Raw genomic sequence first — 10,474 nt, forward strand, 5'->3', positions numbered from 1 at the left:
CCTCTTGAAGATAGAGGCAGAATTCTGTTGTTTAAACAGAGAAACAGATCTTGTCACATCATTGGTTCCCTATGTGAGACATGAGCAAAAAAGCTCTAGCAAGTGAGAGGAAAGGGAGTTTGTCCCTTGTTTAGCTATTTAATGCCAAAGGCTAATGAATGCTGGGGAGAAATTATGTCTTTGCTAAAGTCTCCCCCCTGCTCGACAGATCGCCTGCCACATATCCTTACTTTCAGCAGGGACCAGACATTCCATTCCTGCTATTTCTAAATTTTTTGTTTTAAAAAGCCTTCATTATAAAGCAGTAAAAAAAAAAAAATTTAACTGAACACCTCTGGCAGCTCTGATTCTTTACATTGTCTTATTTAACATGAAAACTGCTGCTTCCTCTAACCAGGGCAGAATGGATCATAAAACCCCAGCCCTCTGCCATATATCTAGTCTACATAGCGGCACTGCCTAGAAACAGCTGGTGCTAAATGCCTGGACTAAGAAAGGCAGAAAGCAAACAATACAGGAAGGCGACTGGGCTAGTTTGATCTCTGCTGTTAGTAACACAGCAGGAACTATTTTTCAAACTAGAGAAATCATCACTTATTTGAAGATTTCATTTATAACATTTTAATAAATGGTTCAGAGTCCAACAGGTGCCTAGGTTGTTTACCTGTAATACCTACTAAGAGGCTAACATCAGATGCTACAACTATTTGTAACATGCTAAAATTTGTAGTCAGTGAGTTGTAAAGTGTGATTAAACTAGATTAGAGATGTTTAAGGTATCAGAAATAAGGCCTGTCATGTAACTAAGACACTTGTATTTCCTAGTGCCCCACAGATGGAAATTCTTTCCAACAGAAGCACTTCCACGGTAGGCTTAATCCCCTTCATGTATAATCTGACAATTTCTGTTCTACCACTGCCACCACTCATCTTTTAGGAGTCTAGTGAACACTTAACTGCTATTTACTAGAGAGGATCATGCTTTCAGTCCCCAGTGAGCACGACTGCAAAGGTGACCTGTTAGTCTAGGATAGATCCCTCTTATTCCCTGCTGTAAGGTCTTGCAAGCAAGATGTTTACTGGTACAGCTGAAACTGGATGTTATATTAACAAGTAACTGTTTCAACAGTCAGGCAGACCTCACAAACTAGAGAGGAACATGAGCAATTCACACTCATGCCACAAGGGAGAGCACTCACTGTCACGCTTATCAGCAGGAAACTGATTTTCAGTTGACTGAGCCATGAGAATGAGCTTGACCAATGCTCTAGAACAGCTGGACCTTGAAAGCTTATTCAAAGTAAAGTTTTGCCTCTTAAATCTGCACAAGAGTTGTGGGCACACTTAGCAAGCAGTCACTACAGGAGGGGTGGTTTCTACTCCAGTCAGATGCATGCAAGAGGAACAGCAGAAGTCAGATGGGAGGGTATGTGGAGAAGCTCTTCCCTTCTTTTAGCACCCTTCTCTCACAAAAGTGCTTGCCTAGCAGAAAGTGGCTAATGTTACTTTGAGTGCCAAAAGGTAGAGGTTGATCCTCTTTCCAATGAGGGGGTGGGGCAGAAACACTTAGAATTTACTATTAAAATAAACCAATATACCATCTATTCCTATATCCTACCTCCAGCATGACCAAGGAAGGCAAACTCCCCTATTCTGATCATGTAGCTGGTAGTTCTACAATGCTTTACCTGGGGTGGGGGTTACAGACTACTTCATGTCCTTGGCAATGACCATATTTGCTGATGCTAGAGGTTTGGTTTGTTTAGCTAGTCACATTACTGCAGGCCTAGATTGGGATCTAGTGCCTAACAACCCCTTCAAGAGGTAGAGCAAAGTCCTGTGCTTAGCCAACAGGTCCAAATATCTGGACACTTGGGTTCTATTTCTAGCTCAGCCAGAGACTTCATGTATGATGTCAGACAAGTCACTTTTACTCTAGCTTATAGATAAGTCACAGAGATGACATTTCTTATGCCAGAGGTGAAAGACTTGATATTTGTAACAAAAGCACTTCGAGTTTGGTTGGAAGGAGCCAGAGAGGGATACAAGAATAGAAGCTGCAGAAAGGAATGCTTAAAGAATTAGAAATACAGCATTAAAAGGAAACTGAAGTTTTAATAGATGCCTGGCAAGTTCATAGCTGATACAGACTTAAGCTTTATTTTAAAGTGATGGTTTTTAAAAAAGCTTTATTTGATCCCTACTGTAGGCTCAGGCCTGTAGTGCCGGCCAGTACAGTGGAAGCTTACCTCCCTAAGAGAGGACAGGCAGGAGGACTACCTGGGGCTTGTTTACATCAGTTTTGGCACCAACTTAACTAGATCACCTTGCGGGGAAAATCAAAAAACAAAACAAAACACCACAGGTTAGATCAGTTCAACACACTAGTGTTTTAGTACTGCTAAGTCAAAACAAATAGATTTTTAGATGTGTGCCCATTAAGGTGTCGAATCCTAATGTGTGCACATTAGGTTGGCACAGATTTAACACAACCAAAACTTTTCAGACCTGCCCGGAAATACAGTCAAACAGGCATCCAGCACCACCCACACCCATTGAAGTCAGCAGGAGCCCAGTATTTCTGTGGAAAAGGGGGGCAGGGTGTGTGGGGAGAGGCACGGAGGGGAAGGTAAGTCAGGTCATGGAGGCTTGATGTGTTTAAGATGTAATAGGACTGCACTCAAGAGGCAGTTGGACTTGTTTGCCATATGAGAGAGTGAGAAGAAAGATGGGTTGCTTTCCACACAAAGCCCATCTTCAGTAGCCTCTTGCTGGCAAAGGCCATTTTGAAGTCAGCACCATTTAGTGAAAAGAAGAGATGAAGGGCGGGTGTCAAGTCATCCAGGTCACAAGGGCTGTGGGAGTCATAGGTCATAAGACTCTCAGAACTGCAAAAGTAAGAGGAAGAGTAGGTAGTTTTGTGGTGAAGACTGAACCCAAGATGATCAGGTTTTATTGTCCATCATAGCCAGTCTGGAAGTATCAAGAATATAAAAACACCAAGCTGGCGAGCTTCCCTGTAAGATGGGGCACCTAATAGCTGCAACTCTAGCATCTGTACTTGCTAGCAAGTGGGAAGTTTTAATGGGATATGGGGGTGGGGGCGCAAGAGGAGAAGAGGCCAGTGTAGACAAGGCAAGTTTCCAATGCAGCTTTTGGCCAAGAATTTAATGGCTGTACTCTGGCTGCAACTTGAAGGATAAGATAACAAAAATGAATACTCCGATCGTAAGTTGCTGATACTGTGTTCTGACTCGCAGGAGCTCACCAACCATAGACTCCTGCAGTTGATCAGTGATGTCATCCCACAGCTACAGCAGAGGGGAGAGACATTGGCTGCTTGTGTCCCTTGAACTACTAACAGAGTTCCTCATGTGTCCTGTCCCTTCCCTTCCCTTTGTTTCTACATGATCACTTAAAATTTGAGATTCCTCACTAATGAAATGGTGGAGGTCAAAAACATGCATACTTTCCCAGCTTGGGATAAAGTATCAGAATCTGAGTCTACCAGTCATTTGCCCGTTCCCTTCTGAAAGCTGCAGGAAGTGTAGAGACCTCCCTGATTTCTTGCCCACACTTCAGCATCCATCCAACTCTGGGCCTCATGAGGTCAGTAAGTGCCTTTCAAATAATCATGAGAAAGATGTAACCCACACCCGTTTCAGGAGATAAGATTGCTACAGGGATCAGGAAGGAATTTCCTCTCTAGTCCCCTTCCCCTCAAAAAAATAAATAAATAAATAAAAAATATTAAAAAAAAGTACTGCACTGTAGTCAGCTTTGTTAAAGCAGGGGGCTGTCAGAGTCAAACTAAACCCAAAGGATGAATTCACTATAGCGAGTCCTAAGTCTATGAGATAGGAGACCAGCGAGCTAGGAGCTTTATACAGTTCTTAGCATACTCCTTCAATTCCCAGGTAGAGGGCTGGCTGGGCATTCGATCACAAAGTCTAGTGCTTGAGTTCCATTTGCACCTTTATCTATTGATACATCTGCACCACAGATGAGACCACCTATCTTCTGCTCTCAGCACTCTGACAAGTTTCAGAAATAGTTACAAGTGCAAGAGACCTCCTCCTCACTCAACACCTACAGTGACACAAATCAGTCAAGACAGAGCCTGTCACAACACTGGAATAAAAGACTGAACTTTAAGAGCAAGAGATTCTTAATGCAGGAGCTTGGTCTCCTATTGTTCACGCCCTCTCAATTTTACAGCTGTGCTACCACTAGCTCCTCTGATGCTGCTGCTAGCGAGATCAGGAGCCAGCAGCCTCCAAAACAACAGTAAGCCACATGGGCTTCATGTCCACTGAATTTCTATCTAACATACCTTTGCTTTGCTGGAGCACAGTAGTACCTCCTCCTTGGGACAGAGTTGCTTGTAGGCAATTGAGACTGGCTTTTGATAGGAGTCCACAAGTGCTGCAGCTTCCAGGGACATGGTTTTTCCTGGTGTGTGTGCGCAAACCTGCATGGTGTCAGCTACTGGGGGCACTGTCTTTCCTGAAGCATGTTTTCTATTAGAAGCCTTGGATGCAGCAGATACTGGGGGTACAGGTTTAACTGGAGTGAAAGCCTTTGGTGGAACAGCTGCCAATAATACAGGGAACACTGGTTTTCTGGGAACATTCTTGACTGTGGAAGCCTGCAGGGTTACAGCATCAGAAGCAGCCAATGGGGGTATGGAAACAGAGGCTACTGGAGAAGTCTGCAGGGCATTGATGAGAGCCACGGCCTTTACTGAACTATATTTTCTGGCGGAGACCTTGGGTGCAGCAGTTACTAGGGGCACTGAAACACATTGTCCAGAGGAAGTTTGTAGGACAGCAGCTACTGGGGGCCTTGGTTTTACTGAAGTAGGTTTTGTAACAGCGGCCTTGGGTGCAGGAGCTACTAAATGCACTGGTTTTCCTGGGACTCCCTTATTGAGGTACCCTGTTATGGGGCAAACCAGGTTGGGGTTCACCCACATCCACAAGTGTGGCTGCACATCAGATTCTGTGGAAACAAAGGTGATAGATCACTTCAGCAAAGTTGTGCTTTTGTTGAAGTTAGTTGTATGGGGTTTCCCCCTTCCTTCCCTTTGTAAGCTGCTTAGCTCCTTTGGACAGTTCATTAGGCAACAGTATATCCAACTTCAAAACTATAGTCCTATCACAAACTAGAGGAGACTCCCTGTGAGCTACAGTACTGGGACTTTGACTCAATAGGGTGCAGCCACCAGAAGGCAACTGTCACACACTTCATCAAATCTGACATTCCATGCATGAAGGAGCATGGTGTACATATGCACTAGCTCTGTGATACTCAAATTTCAGTGGTTCAGGAGCCACATTAGCAACCACCATAACCGAAAAGAGTCACAGTCGTGTGAATTCATTGTTTCTTTACTATTTTTAATAGTCACAGCAAAATGACTAAGTATTCTACAACTGGTTACTAACACAGGAAAAGTATCCTGATTGGTTAATAATTAAATCAGCGTTTTAATATGTGCTGCAAAGAACTCCAGGAGACATATTAAAGAGACACTTGCAGCTCCCAAGCCTCAGTCTGAGTATCATGGTACTAGCTAGTGCATGACTCCACAGTACCCTTCTACCCTGCCCACCTTCATTAACTTTGCCAACCCAACTACATAAGCCATGCTGTGTAGGAAACCCTGTCCTTATTCCTACTCTACACAACCCATAGTCATCACTTGCCATCTTGCTCCTTGGGTAGAGGGGGCTGGACTGCTGCTCCTGTGACAGAGTTGCTCCAATGATGCTTGTATGGCTCATGTAGAAAATATTTGCTGAGATTATTTTCCATATCTGGTCCACAGGCAAAGACAAAAACAAAAAACAAACCACCTAAAATCAAGAACATATCACACCCATCAATCAAACTTGCTTCAGCAAAGCTAGTGAGGCTAAGGCATCAGGCAGGTGCACCACCTGGAGTCATCCTATCAATGATTACAGAGAATTCTAGGTTGCCACTGGTTATACAGTGCTCATCTGTTATTGCTACTGTAATATGCTTCTTGGGGATTATTATACTTTGCAGACACCCTGCTATACCTCAGAGCCACAAACAGGTCAACGCTTGCAAGCAACTTATCAACACTAAGTATCAGAGCTCAATGAGTACTTACTGGTCTCGGAAGGGAACTAAGCTCCAACACGCTCCTAAAAACACTTCACCTCAAAGAAAGGTTTGTTGGTATTCAGCCAAGTTTCATCTTTCCTTAATTTCATATTATTTCTCCTACCTTCTTCCTTGAAGCATCCTGAAGAAATTCCTTCTCTCCATAGTATTTACATCTCTTTGGATACTTGAGCATAATTGTCACTTCCTCAATTTAGTTAGTTAGTTTTAGAAGACCCCAGCTCCCATGCAGCTACAAATAAAGTATCCTGAAAGATGACATTCCCTACAGAACTTGGAAAGTATACCTACAAGACCCACTCTCCATAGATTAGGGAGCTCTGAACACAGCAATATCAGACAAAAATATACATTGTCACTCCATTTCCATGTAGTTTACAAGCTATTTGTTATTCCTCACTACACCCCACTCAGTGATGTAAGGAGGTCATGCGCACACACTCAGATACACACTCTAGGGTGTGCTATGAAGTTTAGATACTGAAAAGCCTTTTACCTCACAAGACAAAGTCAAATTAAGATAGGCCATCAGATTAGCAGATATTTTTTCAGGGGGTGCATGTGGGCAAAATGGAAAAGAAGCTTACGAAAAATGCTTACACCAGACTTTTTGGGCAACAGCTCCACTATTAGTAGCAATGGTTGAAACACCTGTTTAGATACATGCTGGAGTAAAAATGTTTCAAACCTAAAAACAAAACAAAAAAAACTACCCCCACCTCCACCCAAATAAACCAAAAAACACAAAACCCACACCAGTGTCTTGTCTAATCCAGTTGCAAGGAGGCCAACGTAATACATGGTGGTAAAGTGCCAGCAGCTGCTTATGCCATATGTATGCTAATACTCCCACCAAAGGAGCTATATCCACAGTAGTACAACTGGAAGAGATTCCCAAAGTCTAGTGAAGTCAAGCTGTGTTCTAAAGGTCATTGTTAACAGTGATAGATAACAGACTAGACTTTAGCTGTGGGTGTCAGCTTTATGGAGAGCAAACGCTACTCCATAGTTAAGGCTGCAGTAGAGTTTCTGTTTAGATAAGATTAATTCTAGAGAGGATTTTGTAGCTTACTGCTTATATTGCTTTAATCATGAAAACTCTGTACAAACATTAGATATCTTTCATATGGGTTGTAAGAATGAAGTATCATCTCTGCTTCACAGTGGGGAAACCGAGGCACAGGACAATGAAGTGATTTGCCCAAGGTGATACAGCAAATCACTGTTGAGAAAGGACTTGGAAGTACCAGCTCCTGTGGTAATAATATTTAGTCCTGAGGTTTCTCCTCAGTCTGCAGGAACTTCACTTAGCTAATGGACTTAGAGAATTGTTGTCCTGTTAAGTATTTTGTTTTCAGTTTTCTTATCCATCCAAGTTCAAGGAATTAAATTTGTTGCTACCTGGAAGTATGTAACATCACATTTCCTCTACAGGCTGTGTGTTGCTTGGTTACCTATATCTCTGTACCAATGGGATAAAGATAGGGTAACCAGTTTCCTTATTGATTGTCCTACACAAATTACATAGGAAGGTTCATAGTTATATAGATATTAATATGAAGAGAGTCATGAGACAACATAAGAGATTTTACAAAATGCAAAATGAAAAAAACTGTTTGGCCTAAACTATAATATCAAATAATCTTCCTTAAAATACAATTAACATGAAATTAATTCAAATAACTATTTTCAGCAACTTTTTTTTTTAAATAAACTTTTATGGATTACTTCAGCCAAGTAAAGAAAACCAACCACACCCATCATCCCCAATAATTCACAGATGCCCAGCATCTCATATGACAGGTTCTAATGAGGAAGTCTAGAACTACTCCACTCATGTAACAGCTACATTTACTGGTTTGCATAGTCACTGAACTAACAATAACTAGTTACCTTATTCTTTGAGTATAAGAAACATCATACAGAAAAATGCAAGAGAGCATATTTACATAAATGAGACGCTAAGCATTTGTTTCCTACCTTCAGCAACTTGATCAGTGGTAGTAGCCAGTTCAAGTTCCTGAGCCATATCCCAATTCTCAAGGCCACTTTTTAAATGAAGGTTTTCCCAGCCCTTTTTGTTTTTGAAGTTTAAATACATTTTCATCAAGGGAACAAATAAAATCAACAGCTTTTCAAAAGTCAAGAACACATGACTACAGGCAAAAGAATGGCTGTTATCCTGAATTCTCTCCTTCTATCATCATTATTTTGATCCTTTTTATATAGGAAAGTAGCTAGTAAGGCAGTGATTGACTCACCTCTCATTGGCACCTTTAAATACCAATTAGCAGGTTTGTTAAAGTTTTATTCCCTGACAACCACCGGTCAACCTAACCCCAGGTACAGAGGCTAGCTACTGCCTGTTGGAGAGTGGATTACCTACGTGACAGAAGAACCCCTTCTGTTGATCTAGAAAGCACCTATGCCATAGCAGCACAACTGTAGCCCCATAGCTGTGCTGCTGTAGCAGCTGTAGTGTAGACATACTCCATTTCTACATGACAGGTTAAGCCAGCATAGCTACATTGGTCAGGGGTGTGAAGAGATGTGATTAGAGCTGGGTACAATCTTTTGGCCAATACTTTTTTCATCAAAGAATGTAGATTCAGGAAGATCAAAATATTAGCCAAAATCAACACAAATATGCAAAATTGTTTTGGTAAAAATAATATTTCCTCCCCCAGAAATGTCAAAATGGTTCATTTTGATGTTTTCACAATGAAATATTGGTTTCTCATACTAAATTCACAAGGGGACTTGGACACCTAACTCCAACATTTAGGTGACATTCACAAAACTATTAAAGTGGCCCCCATACATATTAGCCCAGTGATCAGGACATTCACTAGTGATGCTGAATATCTCTATTTGAATCCCTGTGCTGGAGCAGACACTTGAACCCAGGTCTCCCCACTCTCAGGGAAAGGGAGGTGACCTAGTCCCCAAGAGCTATTCTAAGGCAGAGGTTCTCTCAATCTCCCTTCCTGAAACCATTCCACCTGATATAAATAATTAATTATTCACTGAAGCAGGAACTAGAACCAGTGTCCCTCACCCACACCCTTTGAGTGCCCTAGCCAGGAGGCTAGAGTCATTCTCCTGCTTTTTCTCTCTCTGGCTCAATGAATATTTAATTATTTAATACAAAGTGGAACAGCTTCAACAGGAGAAAATTAGAGGTCCCCCTCAATACTCAAAAGCTTGGTGGTTAGGACACTCACCTGGAATGGGGAAAGACCTAGGTTTAAGTCCTTGCTCAGACCAGAGAATCAAACTTTGGTCTCTCCTATCCAGGTAAGTAGCTTACCCATTAGGTATAAATGGTACACCACCACCACTACTATTACTACACCTCTACCTCGATATAGTCCGACCCGATATAACACAAATTCAGATATGGGGCTGCGCACTCAATTCAGGGTGGGGCTGCGCACTCTGGTGGATCAAAGCAAGTTCGATATAACGCAGTTTCACCTATAATGCGGTAAGATTTTTTGGCTCCCGAGGACAGTGTTTATCGAGGTAGAGGTATACTATCTTTTCTTCTGGGGTTTTGTGAATGGAAGTCCGCTTGTGACTCTAGCCCTTTGTTCCAAATTTCATTTCCTTTCCCTTTATTTAAAAAAAAAAAGGGGTGGGTGTGTGTGTAAAAATGCCTCCAAACTAAACATATTGTTAGACCTGAAATGATTTTTTCCCCCAACTTCTTGATTAATTGAAAATTCCAGCTAGTTTTACTGGCACAACTGTGCTTTTGTCAGTACAGCCATGTCATTGTCCCACCCCTACATTCCAAAATAAGCTATACCAGAAAAAGCATCTTCACTAGTGGCTTTTGTTGGCACCACTATATCAACTGTAAACCACACATCATCACACTCTTAACCAACACAGCTAAGTTGGCAAAAGTTTGTAGTATAGACTTGTCCCTTGGGTAGACATCGGTATACCAACAAAAAAGTGCTTTTGCCAGTACAGCTTACGCAAGATCTACACTACATACTTTTCCTGACAAAGTGATGTTGGTTAGCGGTGTGATTTTTTTACTGACATAGCTATGTCAATATAAACCCTAGAGCAGATGCACTTGTATCAGAAAACAGTGCTGCTTTTGCCAGTATAAGAACAGCTATATTGGGTCAGACCAATGGTCCATGTAGACCAGTATCCTGCCAACGCCAGGTGCTTCAGAGGAAATGAACAGAACAGAAAATCATCAAGTAATCCGTCCCCAGTCATCCATTCCCACTTTCTGGCACTCAGAGGCTAGGGACGCTCAGAGCATGGGGTGCATCCCTGACCATCCTGGCTAATA

The sequence above is a fragment of the Gopherus flavomarginatus genome, chromosome 13, assembly GCF_025201925.1.
Source record: "Gopherus flavomarginatus isolate rGopFla2 chromosome 13, rGopFla2.mat.asm, whole genome shotgun sequence".
NCBI classification, from domain to species: domain Eukaryota; kingdom Metazoa; phylum Chordata; order Testudines; family Testudinidae; genus Gopherus; species Gopherus flavomarginatus.